This window comes from Geotrypetes seraphini, chromosome 7, assembly GCF_902459505.1.
Source record: "Geotrypetes seraphini chromosome 7, aGeoSer1.1, whole genome shotgun sequence".
NCBI classification, from domain to species: domain Eukaryota; kingdom Metazoa; phylum Chordata; class Amphibia; order Gymnophiona; family Dermophiidae; genus Geotrypetes; species Geotrypetes seraphini.
This window is the reverse complement of record NC_047090.1, coordinates 122428045-122448184: the sequence shown is the minus strand read 5'-3', so window position 1 is coordinate 122448184 and position 20140 is coordinate 122428045.

Here is a 20140-nt window from a genome sequence, read left to right as displayed (position 1 = left end):
TCAGCCAAAGACAATGATTTTTGTCCACGCGACACCACGGTGCAGTTCTGAAAGGCCTAGACTGCTGTTCTGAAATACGCGGCTCATCTACGTGATTGCTTTTAACCAAAGTGAACTTTACGTGAAAGAATACAGGTGGGACCTATGACATCAACGCGCATTAGCGGATTGTGTGCTTATCAGAATTGCAAATATCTGGAGTTTACGTCCATTGACTTTAATGTGAAAAAAACCGGGACCATGGTGGTAGGCTGTGAATAACCGAAGCATGCGTTTAACCGACGTGCACTTAGGTGGAATCAATCATATATCAAATAATATAAACCACACCAGATTTTGCAAAGAAAAGTTTTACTCGGTATCAGTATCAGCAGTAGTATGCTTTATTTATTTATATCTACAAAAGAAATATAACCATGAACCTCTAGGGGCCAGAAATTTTAAGCACCTTATATGGCAAAGGCTCCGCTAATCTAAAATTTTAAATGAAGCGAGTCCAAAACCTATAGAGTGCATCTGTATTATGTTTGGGGCACCAGAAATAGTCATTACTGCTGAGAATTGCTGTGCTCACCTCAGGACAGCTCCTAGGACTGAAGGAGAAAGTGGGGGAATTCTGCACTAATATTTGCTGCATGCTTTTTCTATAATTGTTTTGCTCCTCATAACATTTTCTCTGCTCAGGCTGGACCCCAACCAGCAGCCTCACCTCCTAACATAACTTGAAACCCCTCTCTAGGTATCTCTCTCTCTCTCTTCACCCTCTACTCCCCAAACCCTGACAGGTTCAACTCCCAGTTTCCTTTGCTCTGTCTCTTGAGTGGACACCATTCAGCATTCTCTGGCCAATCAGGGACTTCCTTAGGCTCCTCATAACGGTAATAGCTCCAATGCTCATATGAGCGTTGGATCTGTTACTTCCGCGGCCAGTACTAAAAATCGTGCTATGATTTTGTATGGGGTGGGGTGGGTGAAAACTTAGTTGAACTCAATCATCAGAGTGCCAAAAGCAAACTATTAACAAAACAAAAGCTTGTCTTTTAAAGAAAGTATCAAAAAATAATAATAATAACTTTATTTTTATATACCGCAATAGCACAAACAGTTCAAGGCAGTTTACAGAGGAAGAGACTGAATACAGACAGCGATATTACAGGATACTTTCGAAATTACATTTGCATGTTGAGGTCAGTCAAATTTGTCTGGAAGAGTTTTAGAAATACATCAAGGCTGAAGTGGAGTCAGAGAAATTTGTCAAAGAGATAAGTTTTGATTAACTTCCTAAAAGTTTGATAACATAAGAACATAAGAGGTTGCCTCCGCCGAGTCAGACCAGAGGTCCATCTCGCTCAGCGGTCCGCTCCCGCGGCGGCCCATCAGGCCTAGTTGCCTGAACAGTGTCCCTGACTAATTCTGTACTGTCTCTAATCCTATCCCTATAGCCTACCTCTACTACTATCTATACCCCTCAATCCCTTGGTCTTCCAGGTACCTATCTAAACCTTCTTTGAAGCCCTGTAGCGTGCTCCTGCTTATCACATCCTCTGGTAGCGCGTTCCATGTGTCCACCACCCTCTGGGTGAAAAAGAACTTCCTGGCATTTGTTCTAAACCTTCCCCCTTTCAATTTCTCTGAGTGCCCCCTTGTTCTTGTGGTTCCCCATAATTTGAAAAATCTGTCCCTATCTACTATTTCTATGCCCTTCATGATCTTGAAGGTTTCTATCATGTCTCCTCTAAGTCTCCGCTTTTCCAGGGAAAAAAGCCCCAGCTTTTTCAGTCTGTCAGTATATGAAAGTGCGTTTGAAATAAAGTTGGTTAAACATTTATTCCATTTGCCTGCTTGGAAAGATAATGTTCTGTCAAGGAATCTCTTGTAGATACAGCCCTTCAGGGATGGAAAAGAGAACAAGTAGGCACTAGGACCCTGATTCTATAAAGGGCGCCTAAGTCATGGCTAAAGTTAGGCGTGCTTTAGGCATCCAAGCTAAGTAGTTAATGAGCCAATTAAGGGTATTAACAAGCGATAATTGGTACTTAGGCGTCCAAAGGAAGGTGTCTTTTCTTTTATCGGTAGCTATGTGCTTGATTGGCACGGAGGTTTAATAAGTAACCCATGTTGAAAGCATTACTGAAATCTTTTCCTTCCTTTATAGCATAGCTCTGTAGTAAATTTGAGTGATATATACTTACTGTTGGGTTATCTTATTAGGATTTTTGTAAGTTATTTAGCCAAGCTGGAAGGAAGTTATCCACACTCAATATATAATCTGAAATACAGCTACTCCCATCCTCCTCCATGTGTACAAAGTAGGCTTCAGGAGGGGGAGGGGGGAAAGAAGTAGGGGAAGATTTCACGTTGTGTTTGTCCTATGGCAGGAAGTCCTGCCTGCGTAGTATGTGCCATGATTGGGAGGGAGGGGTAGGGCACAGGAGTACAAACTGAGATTATGTGGATGGTGGTACAATATGATCACCAGTTATTTGTTAGACCCTATGAAGTGTACCCTTGCCACCTCCTCCTTAAAAGTAGGGGATATCCTCTTCTTCCATGTCCCTTGAGATTGCTTTACAGGGTTATTGGATCACTTGCTCCCGAAGGTCTTCTAAGGCATTATTTCTCAACCCTCTCCTGGAGGCACACTTTGCCAGACACTGCAATGAATATGCAAAGCATAAATCTGCACATAGCCAAGATCCATTGTATGCAAATCTATGCCATACATATTCATTGGGAAGATCGAAGGAACCAGGCGAAGAGGGTGACCTGCAATCATATGGCTGGACACATTGAAAACAATCTTGGGGATGACGCTAAAGGACTTTACCAGACTCGCACAAAACCAATTTCTTCTTAGATCTGTAAATTCAGCAAGCCACTAGGACTCGAACACGAGTCAATGGCACAGAACACCTAACACATATTTTTGTATAATATATGCATAAATCATGACCATACCCATTTTCTATCCAAACTCCATCCCTGAGCATGCCTCCTGTACAATTAAGGTCGACTAGCACCACACATACTTTTAAGCATGACATAATTTTATAAGACCCCCATTACGCACAAAAGTCTATAAAATTACCCTCCAAATCAACTGCATGTAATGCATGTAAAGTCAATGTATACACAACAGTTTAGTGAGGGAGGTTGGTGCTAATCATCGCCAGCCATGTACGCCCCCCACTCTCTTGCTGCTTGGATGCCCCTCCAGTCTTCCCCACTGCTTGAGCACCCTCTGCCCCCCACATACCTCTTGAAATGTTCGCTGGCGTGAGTAGAATCTTCCACCTGCTGCTCACATCAGCATCGGCTCCCTTCTGTCATCACATCCTGGTCCCACAACCAGGAAGCCAATGCTGCTCAAGCCAGTGAACATAAAGAGGAATGCAGGGGGAGGAGAAACGCCGATGACTTCCCATGTAGATAGCTCATGGTGTTGTCCGCCCCCTCCCTTACTATGCCACTGTGTATACATGCTAATCAAATTTAAGTACATTCATCCAATCTGAGTATAGTCATTTCAGAAATGAACTGAAAACATATCTGAAAATCAGACAAAAATAATCCAGAAAGGAACTGAAAATATTTTCCATGCATATCTTTTTTATTTTATGTCTTCTTTTTCTTCACCCTGTTCTTTCTTTTTTTAAATCTGGATATGGAGTTCCTTTCCTTTTCTATTTTAATTGTAATTTTGTAAACTGCTCTGTTATTGCCTAAGGAAGGGTGGTATATTAAATAAAATTAAACCATATGGGAGGCTCAAACTGGCCAAGTGTAAACAAGACTGCTTGGGGAAGGAAGGTGCATGTGCCCTGTTAAGTAAGGATGACTCAGCACAATCTTTATATTGTGTAGACATATGGAGAAGTTTAAGCTGTGGTATTGTTTGTCATGCTGAAAAATCTATGGACTCCTTTTACTAAGGTGCGCTAGGACTTTAATGCACGGAATAGCGTGAGCTACATAGCCGCCTGCGCTAGACCTTAACGCCAGCATTGAGCTGGCGTTAGTTCTAGAAGCGTAGCGCGTGATAATTTCCTGCATGCACTAAAAACGCTAGTGCACCGTAATAAAAGGAGCCCTATATATTTCAAGTCTCCCAAATGTGTGTAAATGGGGGGAGGGGGGGGTTAAAAGAAATGAACGAGATGCAAATATGGGCCAGCAGGTGCTGTCCAGTGTCCACCTACTACCACCCACGTTAGGGGAGAAGAAGGGGGACAGAGGATATGAGATCTAAGAAAAGCCAAGCTGAGTCAGAACAAGGTCATGGAGTCCAGCATCCTGTTTCCAACAGTGGAAAGAAAGCAAGGAATCAAAATGGAAGGAGAGAGGAAAAAGGGGCAGAGCAGCAGTGGGACATAAATATGCTTGCTTTACAGTAGCACATAAAATGGCTAGTTATGGCTCTCTTTCTCAGAAGATATTTGATTCTGTCCTACAAGAACAGAGGCCTAAGGGTTTATCCATACAGGGATCTGTAATAAATAGAATTCTTACTAATCAGTGCACAGGGCCACAGTAACTTCAAGCAGGTGCAATTAAAAGTGTAACCCATTAGTTATTTATTAAATTTTCTATACCATTCTCCCAGGGAAGCTCAGAACAGTTTACATGAATTTATTCAGGTACTCAAGCATTTTTCCCTGTCTATCCCAGTGGGCTCACAGTCTAACTAATGTACCTGGGGGAATTAGGTCACTTACCCAGGGTCACAAGGAGCAGTGTGGGTTTGAACCTACAACCTCAGGGTGCCGAGGCTGTAGCTTTAACCACTGCGCCACACTCTCCTTATTGTACAGCTTTTAAATAATAATTTCTATTTTTAAAGCAAATCAGTCCTACTTTGGAAAGTTTGGTTGCCTACTAGTAGGGGGGGAGGGGGAGAAGAAGATGTGTGGATTTAAAAACTAGACAACAGAGAAAATCAAACTGCACAAAACACCCAGGAGTCAAAAAAAAAGAAGCAGAGTACGCCTGGGGCTCCTTTTATGAAGGTGCGCTAGCCGGTTTAGCGCACGCACCGGATTAGCGCGTGCTAGCTGAAACACTCCTGCCTGCTCAAGAGGAGGCGGTAGCGGCTAGCGCGTGTGGAATTTTAGCGCGCGCTACCGTGTGCGTAAAGGCCCTAGCGCGCCTTCGTAAAAGGAGCCCCTGGTCTCCAAACAAACCACACTTTAATAGCAACCAATAACATGTTTTTTGTTTCATTGTTATAAACATTTTTAGGACTCCTGAGGCAGGATATTCAGCTGAAACATGGCTCGTGTCGAGTCAGTTGACATGTCAAATGATTAGCATGATTTATGTTACTGGTTGGTATTAAAATGTGGTTCGTTTCAAGACCAGGCCCACTCTGCTTCTTTGTTTGGACTCTTTGCTCAATAGACCAGTCTCACTATAATCTTCTCCAACATATAGGGCTGGTGTGGTGGAGCCCAGGGCAGAAGTTTGCAGAGCTGTGCTGTCTTTAATTTTGAGGAGGCTTAACCATTGTGGGGCTTGATATTCCTTTGGTCTGGCACAGTATGGAAATGTCTTACAGGATATTCTTATTTGTAGTTAACTGGACAGTATCATTAAATTTAATGTTAAATTAATAGCATTTCAGAAATTCCTTTTTTATTTTGTGTATATGAGGAACTAAAAGCAGAATTAGAAAAATGCACAGAGAAGGGCAAACAAAATAGTAGAAGCAATCGAATGACTCCCTCCATGAGGAAAATCTTAAGAGATTAAGACTCTTCAGCTTATGCAAGAGATGGCTAGGGGAGATGCGATAGAGATCTATAAAATCCTAAGTGGCATGGAATGGGTAAACGTGAATTAATTATTTACTCTTTCGAAAAGGACAAAGAGTGGGTAACACACCGTGGAATAATACATTTAAAACAAATAAGAGAAAGCATTTTTCATTCAGCACTTAATGAAGCTCAGGAATTCAGTGTGCTAAGATATGGTGAAGGCAGTTAGCATAGCTGCATTAAAGATTTAGATAAGTACTTGCAGGAAAAGTCCATACAGCCTATTATTAAGACAGGCTTGGGGAAAATCCCTAGGGGTAAGCAGCAGGGAATCTTTCTGCTTTTCTGAGATTCTGCCAGGTATTTTATGACCTGGCTTGGCCACTGTTGCAAATAGGATCTGGCCTCGAAGCACCTTTGGCCTGGCACAATGTGTCCTTATGATGTTAGCTGTCTGGCCTTGATATGGACAATACCTCCCCTGACACTGCTATTTGGCAACCTGAACCCATGTTCTAGCACTGGGAGACTACTAGTAAGGATCAGCAGCACCAGGGACAAATGCTGATTACTCCAGCCCTTGTCACCCCCACCCCCACCCCCACAGATTCCTTGGACTGAATCATACAAGGCCCCATCTATAGAAAGGCAGGGCTTCAGACATAAGGGCTGGGGGAGGGGGGAATATATCATTTGCCTCTATAGTAGAATTAGAAAGGTATAGAGAAGGGCAACAGAAATGATAAAATGGATGGGACGACTTCCCTATGAGGAAAGGCTAAAGCGGCTAGGGATCTTCAGCTTGGAGAAGAGACGGCTCAGGGGTGATATGATAGAGGTCTATAAAATGCTGAATGGCGTGGAAAGGGTAGATGTGAATCGCTTGTTTACTCTTTCCAAAAATACTAGGACTAGGGGACATGCAATGACGTCACTAAGTAGTAGATTTCAAACAAACCGGAGAAAATATTTCTTCACACAACGTGTAATTAAACTCTGGAATTCGTTGCCGGAAAATGTGGTGAAATCAGTTAGTTTAGCGGGGTTTAAAAGGGGTCTAGATAATTTCCTAAAAGAGAAGTCCATAGGCCATTATTGAGATGGCTTTGTGGAAATCCCCTGCTTATTCCTAGGATAAGCAGTATAGAATCTGTTTTGCTACTTGGAATCTATCTAGGTACTTGGGACCTGAATTGGCCATCGTTGGAAACAGGATACTGAGCTTGATGGACCTTGGGTCTGTCCCAGTATGGCTATTCTTATGCTCAAGTATTTTCATAGCCTGGAACTAAAAACAAAATATCCATACAAACTTTAGGTAAGGATATAAATGAGTCTGGTTAAATTTTGCAATAATGTGCACTAACCAGCAGTCAACTGAGACCCAGTAAGATGCACGATTCATAAAAGAGGTTCACTGAACAAAAAAGCTCAGGGACATAGGAGACTCCTGTTTCATTGTTCTAAGGGTCTCGACTGAAGTGTCTCCACATCACCTGGAGTGTACATAAATTGAGGAGGAAGATTTTATTAATCTTTCCCAAACTCCCATCACTGTAAAGGGTCACATAATTAATAGGCAATCCCACCTCATCAAGACATTTCCCAGAGGTAGGAAGGAAGGTCTAGGATGGAAAAATAAAGAATGTTAAACACCTCCAGGTAAGCATAAGTATTAAATCTTATTTCAGTACCTATTCATGAGGAGCTAGCTAAAATAAAAGTAGACAAAGCGATGGAGCCAGATGGTGTACATCTGAGGGTGCTGAAGGAATTTAGGGAAGTTCTGGTAGCTCCGCTGACTGACCTTTTCAACGAGTCTCTAGAGTCAGGTGTGATAGCGGAGGACTGGAGAAGGGCGGATTTGGTCCCTCTCCACAAAAGTGGAAGTAAGGAAGAAGTAGGGAATTACAGGCCAGTAAGTCTGACTTCTGTGGTCAAATTAATGGAAATACTTTTAAAACAGAGAATGGTGAAGTTTCTGGAATCCTGTGGATTACAGGACTGGAAGCAACATGGATTCGCTAGAGGTAGGGCTGTGTGCTACAATGACAGAGCTTCCCCTCCCAATGCATTTTTAGCCAATCAGGGCCTTTGGCCCCTGTCACTGCTCTGAAGATATATTAGGAGGGGCTGAAGGCTCTGATTGGCTCGCTTGCTGGACTAAGTATAATAGCCCTAGATGGAGACCATATTGTTTAACTTTGTCCATACTTTACACATGCAGGTGTTTAATAATCCTGCACAGGAAATCTGTATTTATAACAAGAACTACAGTATTTCATCAAATGGATAATTCCTGTTTCTTTGGCTAACTTGTGAGTCTGTTCCTCCGAGTGCAAGCTCCAAACCGGATGGCACGGCAATTCCCAACTTCCCAGGAAATGCAGGGTTGGAAGTTTTACAGCTGAGGAATGCTCTGTACTAACAACAAACAGCAATATAAATGTGCAATATTGACTTCTGTTATAACCCTGCCTTCTGGCACTGTGCCCTATAATTCTGTCCATCCCAGTAGGGGTCTAGATACAAGCAAAGAAGCAGGGCCTCAGAACGAGTTTAGGGTGCTCACAAAATAGTCTTCAGATAAACATTTTAGTTCAGGGTCTTTAGAAGCTCTAGCAAGCATTTGGAATCTCTGCTTTCTACAGATTTTAAATTCCAGATGCTTAAAATAGCATGCACTGCAAATTACTGTTTTTTTAAGAAAACGTATGGTTCATACCACAGTTCACTTGCTTTTGTTTATTAGTGACAGACCCTAGGCTATATTTAAATAGATTTTCCCCCCTCCCTTGAACACTGCATCCCTCTGGGTCTCTGAAGGGCTATATATTTAATGAGTGTGTGGGGTGAATCCTGTTCCCCAGTGTCAGCTAAATGAAAGCGAACCACAGGACACAGTTTCACAGATGTCACAGATCGAGAACTTCTCTATGTGCCATGCCAATCGCTTCTAGCTCAGGCTGTTATTTTCCTCCTAACAGACACCGCTTTTCTCTCACGCTCACCATATCCCGGAAGTTGCTTTGTATTCCGTCTCAGCTGCCTACACGTTCTCTTAGCAAAGACAAAGTGCATCGCGGGTGGGTGGGGGGCATTTTACAGTTCCCTGCTAGCTCCCCCGGCAGAGTAATGGTATGTTTGGCAGCCTGCCCTTAAAGTGTTACTAAAGCACGCCCTACTGACGTCAGATGGCAAAATGCTCCATTGATTTTCCACATCAGATTCTATTTGGATTAGTCTCCTAATAACCGACCCGTTATCCTCAAACTGCTAAGCTCTAATACTTTTTTTTTTTTCCAGCAGCTTAATGCAATTAAAGGTTAGCTCACGGAACCAGTTTAACTTTGCAACATAAAACAGAATAGCGGAATATCAATCTTTTTTTTAACAAGGATCCTGCTATTGAGTCACAAAGCCGAAGTGCTTCATTCCTTTCCTGGAAAAAAAAAAAAAAATTCCATGATTTTCTTTTCCATTTGCAGCAAGAACGCCCAGGTCACGAATATGATTTCAGGCTGTGAAGGTATCCCTTACTGTCATGCTACATATAATGGTTGGACCAGTTGGTTCATCCACAGTGCTCTTTGCAAAGTAACCATGTGCTGCACTTCTTGTTACTGCGATTTATACAGTTGATCATTTGTAAAGTGGCTTATTAATCACTTTTTATAATCACAGCATTTCAGCTTTAATGTGCTTCCTGAATACAGTTTGGTGTGGACTAGTGCTGCCCAATCCAGGAAAAAAAATTTGATTCAGCCTATTGAATCGATTTTTCAATTCGATTCGATTTGATTCGATTTTCCCGCCCAATTGGGTGTTTGTTTTCAAACATCCTGATGGGTTTATTTTATACATATAATAGAAAGAAATATATTACTCCCACTTATTCAGAGAAGTGCACTCACTATCTATCTTAATTTTATATCTATCTCAGTTTAATTGTTCATACGGGAAAAAACCTCATAAATGGAGCCTATGCCCAGTCACAGACTGAGATGATCAGCATAGTTGCTATGCTCCTTGCTCCAGTCATCGGCCTCAAAAATCATGCTCCAGTCATGTGCCATAAAATATCTTAACCTAACATTGACTTAATCATAATTTATAATGCCGATGAATCCGGCCCTGAAGCAGTGGTTTAGAGCAGTGATTCCCAACCCTGTCCTGGAGGAACACCAGGCCAATCGGGTTTTCAGGCTAGCCCTAATGAATATGCATGAGAGAGATTTGCATATGATGGAAGTGATAGGCATGCAAATTTGCTTCATGCATATTCATTAGGGCTAGCCTGAAAACCCAATTGGCCTGGTGTTCCTCCAGGACAGGGTTGGGAACCACTGGTTTAGAGTACATCTCCGCGAAACGCTGGCCGCGTTGTCATCTGTTGAAAGGCATTTTTGAGATCAAACACTAAGTTAAGTAATATTCTAGTCACTTTTTTCAGTTTCAATGGAGTTGTGCATGAAATAAGTGAACCGGTTAAAAAAAACGATTAAAAAATGATAAAAAGTATTTTTAAGAAATTATGATTAAGTCAATGTTAGGTTAAGATATTTTATGGCGATCTGCACGGGGCAGGAGTATAGGAAGATCGCTCCTGCCCCTCTAGACCACCAGGTAAGGCCAGCACAGGCTGCCCAGCCCAGAGAGGAATGATCTTCGCTCTGCCTGGCCCAGAGCAGGGAAAGGAGACGGAAGCACCCGAACTGGCCCCTGCAAACACGCAACACGCACGGAAGGAGGCGATCGGAGGCGGAGACCACCAGGTAAGATCTGGGGGGTGGGTCAGAGCCGGCACAAAGTTATTTGTGATTTTTCACACTTCGCGGTCCAGCTCTGCCCCTAACCCCCACGAATACCGAGGGAGAAGTGTATTTTTGGATCCTACTCAGAGGATTTCCTTAACGATAAACCAGTACTGAATGTACCATAAGTGGTTGAGGATAAATTCATGACAAATGGAAAAGAAAATGGGCATTTATGCCCGTCTTTGATGGGATACTGATTTGATGTTTTTCATATATACTTTTGCTGTTTGGTGGTGATTAAGCAGCTCCAATAATGTGGACTTTATCTATGTAAAAGAGATACTCTTTTCTTGTTAAAAATTTTTTTCTGTATTAGTTGATATCCTTGTATTTTGTGCTAAGCCCACAAATAGGAGCTATGGTTAGAAACACGAACACCTTCCAAAATAGGATTTAAAATTTTGGACAGCAACATTATTCATTTCTTCCTTGTGGCTTCCAAATGGAGACTCTGTTCAGTTTAAAACATAACTTGAGCATGAGAGAGCTCACAGATAACGTGTTCTTCACGTTCAGAAGCAGTAAGAATCCTCTGGAGTGAATTACTGCCTTGATGAGACTCTCTGGGATTTGTTAGCGTCTGTTTTGCTGCTGTTCCCAGACTCTCCTATAATTGTTTTCTGATTTCTCTATTCTGGAAAGTAAAGCAGCCTGGCTCGCTGGAGTTTATTCTGTAGTGAAGTGAGCAATAGTATGAAGTTCCATTCCCAGTTATTCTGTCTTCCTTCAGATTTCTCTGTGCTGGTTACTGAGAGAAGAGAAACTTCTTGGTCTGAGGAGAAAGCTGGTAACAAACTAGTTTTTTTTTAAAGTGCTCATTTTATAGTTCAGCATTGGCAAGGGGTGCAAAAGGGGCTTTGGGGTTCCTCCCAAGCCTTTGCCCTGGGCCCCAGCATGGTTACCATCAGCCCTGCACCACCCCAGAAAAGTCACATGAAGCTGAGAATATTGCAAACACGGGGTGTTTTCAGCCTTGCAAATTGTTTTGACAAAAATCTGACATTTTAGCTTCAGCATTTAGCCCTGATTCATCAGAGCAGATCATCCATCCTTTTTTGTTCCGTAGTTATACATCCCACTCAAAGTGATCTTTGCATACAGGTACTATTCCTGTGGGCTCACAATCTATCTAATGTACCTGGGGCAGTAGAGGATAAGTGGCTTTCCCAGGGTCACAAGGAGCATCTTGACTTTCCATTATTTTGTAACTATTCGACACTTTTTTGTTTTGGTTCTCTGAAAAATGTCTTCAGACACTGACGGTCCACATGAAAGATTTGATATTGAATTCAAGAGTGAAGTGAAAACAGACTTTTCTCTACAAAATACAGTTTTTGTTTTGAAGTATTCTCTGTTTATAAATGAATGATGCAAGCTCACTTATTTCCATAAACCTGCATCTATCAACTGAATATATCAATGGCACAGCCAGACAGCCAATTATGGGTAGACCTGAGTCCAAAGTAGGTGGGCATCTCTTTCTTTCCCTCCCTTCCCACCCACCAGCCCATGCAGCAGCCTCTCTCTTTCCCACCCACCTGCCCATTCAGCAGTCTCTCTCTTTCGCTCCCTTCCCACCCGTCAACCCATGCTGCAGCCTCTCTCTTTCCCTCCCTTCCCACCCTCCAGCCCATGCAGTAGCCTTTCTTTCCTTCCCTTCCCACCCACCAGTCCATGCAGCAGCCTCTCTCTTTCCCTCCCTTCCCACCCGTTAACCCATGCAGCAGCCTCTCTCTTTCCCTCCCTTCCCACCCGTCAACCCATGCAGCAGCCTCTCTCTTTCCCTTCCTTCCCACCCTCCAGCCCATGCAGTAGCCTCTTTCCTTCCCTTCCCACCCACCAGTCCATGCAGCAGCCTCTCTCTTTCCCTCCCTTACCACCCGTCAACCCATGCAGCAGCCTCTCTCTTTCCCTCCCTTCCCACCCACCAGCCCATGCAGCAGCCTCTCTCTTTCCCTCCCTTCCCACCCACCAGCCCATGCAGAAGCCTCTCTTTCCCTCCCTCCCTTCCCACCCGTCAACCTATGCAGCAGCCTCTCTCTTTCCCTCCCTTCCCACCTGTCAACCCATGCAGCAGCCTCTATCTAATACTATGTTTATTCTCACATATTCCACAAAACCTGTTGCTTGCATTTGGTTTTCTTTAAATTCTTTCAGATTTCATGACAAGCATATGGTGTTGACTATAATAGTATTATTTTATAAGTCATTCACTTTTTGTGAACAACATTAATGCACTACTGGAGGTCATTGCACAGTACAAGTCTAAACTAAATTAAAACTTAATTTTATAGACCGGGTCTTCAACCAAAAGGTGCTCGACTCGGTTTACAATAATGTAAGTATATGCATAAATATGGAAGAAAAATGTAATCTAGAATGGCTTAGTTTCCAAAGTGTTTAGTAAACAAGAAAGTTTTCAGAACTTTGTCAAATAAAATGAATGTGCCTAGACTTCTAAGTGAAAGGGGTAACTCATTCCATAGCTCAGTTAGTTTGAAAATGAAAGAGTGGCTAAATCTCTTGAAAGTTCTGTTTTTACCCCTAAGGGAAGGAAATGAAAAAAGAGAACTTTCAATAGATTCAGCCACTCTTTCATTATCAAACTAACTGAGCTCTGGAATGAGTCTATTTTATAAAAGCACAAAGGCATCTTTTATAAGCATCCAATTGTAAAATTAGCCCCCTAGTGGCCAAAGTCATTGCCCATGACTGTAGGATTCCAAAAGGAGCTCTGATCCAGGCTTTCACTGCAATGACAAGAGTAGGGTTTTATTAGTGTTTGTTTTGCTGCTGAAGTGGGGGGGGGGGGGGAGGTGGGACATGAAGGGTATACATGTATTTGTAATGGGTATAACTAATGGGCAGACTGGATGGACCGTTCAGGTCTTTATCTGCTGTCATTTACTATGTTACATATTAAATAGAGGAAAAAATCCTCAAGTAGTTTCAAATAAAGGCTCATTAGGCCAGGACTTTAGATTAGTATCATGAAGACAGCATCTCTGTTCATTAAACTGTTTAAACTGGCTGTCATTAAATGAAGCTTTGGCAGCTGAGTATGAATAAGGTAGAAAGCTTCAACCACTGTTATATCTTACAATAGTACAAATATATGTAATACTGTAGCCAGCAGCTGTCACTTTCAGCTAGTCTGATCCCTATTCCCAGTTTCCAGGCACGGCCTGATAGGCCAGGGGCAGAGACTGCTCCGAACCCAGGGCACCTGGAGCCACAGTCTATGGCCACATTGTGCTCTTGACCTTGGCCAGAAGCAGAACAGAAACAAAGATGCTACATTGTATCGCAAATTCCAAATAGAACAGCCTTAACAGTGACATTCCTTTTAAAATTCCGATCCATGTTCACACAGCTACCACAGTATCAGTATCCTTCAAAAGAATAACAGACTGCACAGCCGAAAGCCTCATCTGTGACAACCCAAGAGCAATGTTACACCAAAGGCTCCCTCCAAAACAGAGAACACAACTCATTGCATCATCAGTAATTCATTTCTGGCTTTTGATTGAACTTGCTTCTGATCCAATGAGATTTATTGGTAAACTCATGATATCCCAGAATCCTAACATACATTTAAGTGGCAAAGGAACTGCAAAGCCTTCGGCAGTAGGAAAACAAGGGATTTATCAAAATTTTTAATACAAAAGAAAAAAAAAACATAAAATGATTTTGGACAAGGCAGGAGTGCATACAATAACTAAAACAACAAAGAATTGCTTTTATCCTAAAAGTTAAACTAGCAACACTGTAAAACATCTGATCTCAAAGCTGCCCTGAGAGCCAATGATTCCATTCATCTCATAAACAAGCACAACTGCCCAGAATCGAGCTATAGGGGTCCTTTTACAAAGGCATGGTAGCAGTTTAGCGCACAGAATACTGTGCGTTAAACCACCTGCCGCGCTAGTACCTAGCGCCTCCATTGACGAGGCGTTAGGATTTTAGGCTGCCGCGGGGGTTAGCGCGTGATGAAATGTCCGACGCACTAACCGCCTTGATAAAAGGAGCCCATAGTTTTTGCCTACTACTGTAGTTTCAAAATGCCACATCTGTCTCTCCATTACTTACCCTCCTCTTTTACTAGGGTGCACTATGCTTTTTAGCGCGCACAAAATACTAATGCGTGCATGTTATCCTATGGAAGCGTTAGCAGTTAGTGCATGCATTGATTTAGCACATGCTAAATCCGTGCTAAAACGCTTAGTGCGCCTTTGTAAAAGAGGGTCTTACTGATTTTTACTTACCACATGTGTAAAATTAGAGAATAGCCTGGCTACAAAGTCCAATGCTAAATGTTCCTTAAAAGGGAATTTCGTCGCAGTACAAATAATTCTTTCTAATTTTAGTCTGGGTAAGAAAAGCCAGCAAACCAAATCTGTCTTTCCACTCAGAAGAAAGGGAATGCAAGCTAACATGTAACTGACAACTAGAGAATGATCTAGAATAGTTCAGATTTTAAAAAAAATTTATATATATACATATATATATATATTAAATACTGTTCTGAATACTGTTCTGAATACTGTTCGGAAACCCTGAATATGTATACCCTAGAGGAAAGGAGAGACAGGGGAGATATGATTCAGACGTTCAAATACTTAAAGGGTATTAACGTAGAACAAAATCTTTTCCAGAGAAAGGAAAATGGTAAAACCAGAGGACATAATTTGAGGTTGAGGGGTGGTAGATTCAGGGGCAATGTTAGGAAATTCTACTTTACGGAGAGGGTAGTGGATGCCTGGAATGCACTCCCGAGAGAGGTGGTGGAGAGTAAAACAGTGACTGAGTTCAAAGAAGCGTGGGATGAACACAGAAGATTTAGAATCAGAAAATAATATTAAAGATTGAACTAGGCCAGTTACTGGGCAGACTTGTACGGTCTGTGTCTGTGTATGGCCGTTTGGAGGAGGATGGGCAAGGGAGGGCTTCAATGGCTGGGAGGGTGTAGATGGGCTGGAGTAAGTCTTAACAGAGATTTCGGCAGTTGGAACCCAAGCACAGTACCGGGTAAAGCTTTGGATTCTCGCCCAGAAATAGCTAAGAAGAAAAAAAAAAAAATTTAAATTGAATCAGGTTGGGCAGACTGGATGGACCATTCGGGTCTTTATCTGCCGTCATCTACTATGTTACTATGTATTTTATCATGAGTTTTCCTCACTCCTGTGGAGATTCTGCACTTCCATAATTTTATGAGTATGTCTCTTTTCTTCGCTAGTTTCTAAGAAGAACTCAGGGCTCCTTTTACTAAGCTGCGATAGTAGTTTTAGCGTGCGCTTAGCATGCACTAAATTGCCACGTGCGCTAGATGCTAACACCAGCATTGAGCTGGCTTTAGTTCTAGCCGCGTAGCGCGGGTTTAGCACGCACTAAAATTTTGCGCGCACTAAAAATGCTATCACAGCTTAGTAAAAGGAGCCCTCAGTATATTAGCGGCCCTTTTACTAGACTGAGTTACGTGCACAGCAGCTTCAAAGGACTTACCCTGGGACATGCTCAGATATCCTGCGCTAAGATGCCAATCTGCACAAGCAACCACATGCTACAAAATAGTTTAATTTTTTTTCACAGAGGGGCATGTCTGGGAACCAGGAGTGAGCATTTCTGTGCTAATCATCACACAGTAATGTACATGCTTTAACTCAGGGATCTCAAAGTCCCTCCTTGAGGGCCGCAATCCTTCCCCAATGAATCTGCATTGAAAGCAGTGCATGCACACAGATCTCATGCATATTCATTGGGGAAATCCTGAAAACCCAACTGGATTGCGGCCCTCAAGGAGGGACTTTGAGACTCCTGCTTTAACTGATTAGCGCAGAGTTAGCGTGTGGACCTTTACTACCTACAAAATAACCCCTCTTTTTTTAAAAAAACCGCACAAGAGGTTTTTAGCGCCAGCTGGCCCGCTGAATGCTCTGCGCTACTCCGATGCTCATAGGAACTCAATGATCATCGGAGCAGCGCAGAGCATTCAGCGCGCTGGCCGGCACTAAAAATCTCTTGTGTGGTTTTGTAAAAGAGGTAGGGGGAGGGGGGCCAAGTGTTAGTAACTGCTCTTGCACTATTTTTTGAGTGGCTATATGCTAATAGCAACATTAGCATATGGACATTAATTCAAACAATGGAAAATCTGTAGCAAGGGTGAGAGGCGCCCCCTCCCCTGCCCTTGTCTCCACCCCCCCCCCCGCTCCTTCCCGACCCCCCTGCCATGCGCGCATCCCCCCTTCCCTTCCCCCGTACCTCTACTTGTTCGCCGCCATGACCAACAACTTCAACGTGCTCCTCATGACCGCATCCTCTCCCTCTGACATCACTTCCTGTGTGCGGCACCCAGAATTGATGTCAACAGGAGCCAACATGGTCACGAGGAGCACACTGACGTGGTTACTCGCAGCGGTGAACAACTAGAGGTACGGGGAAGGGGGGCGCACGTGCAGTGAGGGAGGAGTGGGAAGAGGCAGAGGGCAGAAAGGAGAGGTGCCAGCACCCCATCATGATGGCACCCAGGGTGGACTGTCCCCTATGCCACTGATTTTACTGCTGTGGTACAAATGGCCTTAGTGAATGGGAAAGACCCGGGGCACAGAAAGGCCACTTTTTACTTTAGTTTACTGAAAGGGCCCCTTAATTTTTTTAAACCCCCTTTTATCAAGCTACATTAGGGGTTTTTTAAATCAACAGCCATTGCGGTAAAAGCTCCGATGCTCATAGGAATTCTATGAGCATCGGAGCTTTTACAGCAGCGGCCAGCGACAAAAACCACTAACGCGGCTTGACAAAAGGGGACCTTTGTTTTTCATATCAGAGAGTTGGGGGGGGAGGGTAAGACAATTTTAGAAATTCTCTTATACCTGAACTGTAAAATAAATAAACTTAAGCAGAGACTCTTCAACTCTGGGCCCTATACCCAAAATGTGTGCTAAGTTTTTAATATGGAATTTTATTTATATGTTTTATATGATAATGGAATATATGGGAGGGAGGGATGGGAAAGGGGAAGGTATAAGAATTTATGAAATATATCAATGATTGTTTGTAAGTGATGTATTTATTGTTAATATGAATGAATATATTTAACACTTAATGTATTTTTGAAAATGAATAAAGAATTAATTTAAAAAAAAAAAAAAGTTTTTAATAAGGAAAACCTGAATAGTTAGCAGAATCCACTAGTGAACAAAATAGGATTTCTTTTATATGATGTAGGTTTTCCACATTAAAAAAAGTGCTTATTTATGAGTAGACACTGTCCCCCTATAGAGTTCCTATGAGCGTTGGGAGCACCACGGAGCATTCAGCGCAACTCACTGCACTAACAACCACTATCGCTGTTTAGAGAAAGGGGGGAGGGGTATATTTAGTGACACCAAAAACACGCTGCAGACAAAAATAATTAACTAGTAAATGCTTAACTGAATTATAAATTCTATTTTCATATTTTCAGAAATAACCACCAAATGTAGTTTTAAGATATGTGAAGGAGCATTTTTAATACGATGCCCAAATCAGAGTTTGAGCATTTTGCAAAAGATGCACAAAACTCCAGTAGTGAACATGACCGAAACAGAACTTTTATCTTTTTCTTTCATTAATGACCGTTTCACAGGTGTGCTTGTTCTCAGTTTGTCTATCTTTTTGAACCATTTCTGAAAAACCCCAAAAACATGTCCAAAAGAAAAACGCACAAAACAAGCCATTGGGATTTAGGAGGGGGGGGAGGGGGGTCTGCATTTTTAGTAAACTGGCCACACAGACATCCCATTCCCAGCAGAGCAGTGGCGCCCCTTAGGGGTTACTGCAGTGAACTTCACATAAAAAGAGCCAGGCACACATCTCATCAAAATAGCTTTATATTGTCTGGCGAGTCCTCCAAAACCTACTGGACCCAACTGTACATGTAGTTATAGTAGGATTTGGGTAGATTTTGAAAGACTCATATAGTCCACCATAAGTGTAGCAGTTAGAGTGGGGTATGGGCCCGACTCCCTATCTCTATGGTTGACTACACCAGCCACCAGGTTACTCCAGAGACCTACTTACTGCTCTACTAGGACTGGCCATAACATCTGAAGCTATTGTACATGCAGGTATGTACTATTTCATTCACATCTTTGGGAGTGGGGGAGGGGTCAGGCCTTCATACCTCTGGGCATCTTTTGGGCACTTATTCATTGTTAAAACAGGTCTAGCCCCAAATGTCTAAACTGTGCTCTGGACTTTTCTGAAATGTATTACTGCAGAAAAACAGCCAACTCATTAGTCCACCCAAACCACGGGCTCCTTTTACCATGGCGCGCTACGGGGGTTAGCACGTCGGACATTTCATCACGCGCTAACCCCCGCGGCAGCCTAAAATCCTAACGCCTCGTCAATGGAGGCGTTAGGTACTAGCACGGCGGGCGGAATACCGTGTGTTAAACCGCTACCACGCCTTTGTAAAAGGACGCCCATGTGTTTAATATGCCCCCTTGAGATTTAGAAGCACTGCGAACAAACACCTTAGAAACCTGACTAGAAAATAGGTTTCAAAAATAGCACATTGGAAGGGTTTGGCGAGAAAAACATCCAACCGACCCTTTATGCTACATTTTTGATGTTTTTATGAAAATGAGCCCCTTTATCACCTCTCGGACCAGAATGGTAGGTTCTCTCTTTTGTGACTAAAATGTGACATTAAGAGCTCCTTTTACAAAGGCGCGGTAGGGCCTTAACGCGTGGAATAGCGCACACTACTTTGTCACGCACGCTAGCCGCTACCGCCTCCTTTTGAGCAAGCGGTAGATTTTCAGCTAGCGCGCGCTATATAGCATGCACTAATCTGGTGCGTGCGTTAAAAGTGCTAACGCACCTTTGTAAAAGAGGGCCAAAGAAAAAGTAAACATTATTTAGAAAACAAATTCACTTGTTGTTCCTAATAGAAATCAGGCAATTAACTCTCCAACGTAATAATTTTACAAAAAGGCCTCATTTATTTGCTGACGCTTCACATCCCGTATTCAGCTGTATAAGATAACATGTACAGGTAGAGCTGTAATATTATCACACATTATTTCTGCAAACCTGGACAGAGCTACCACATACTGTTTGGCTTTTCTTTCAATGATACTAGGGCACAATTTAAAGCTTATAGAAGAGGTGGCCTGATATCTTATTCAAAAGTACAATGTAGGTGGGCACCAGACATGCATTTTCTACGAATCATTCTCCCTGTATCTTAGATTTTAATCCACAACACACTTTGCTATTGCACCTCTCACCCTGAGCTAGGCAGAGGTTGAAAATCAAGTGGAAATATGATACATTCCCTGATAGTGCCGTGATGTGGACATGCTCGTCTAGACAGCGTTTATACTGGACCCACCAAGTCATATGACATTAATTTGAGCTATACATGAGTATAAAGAACTGGCAAATACTGCCCTTTGCATCACTGAGGTATTCTGCACTTATCTCTAAAATTTCGGTAAAGAAATCACACATGTCAGTGCATACACTGTACAGTTCCATATGGCCTCCTGTCATTGAGGTTGAGGAATACAAAAATTAAAGCAA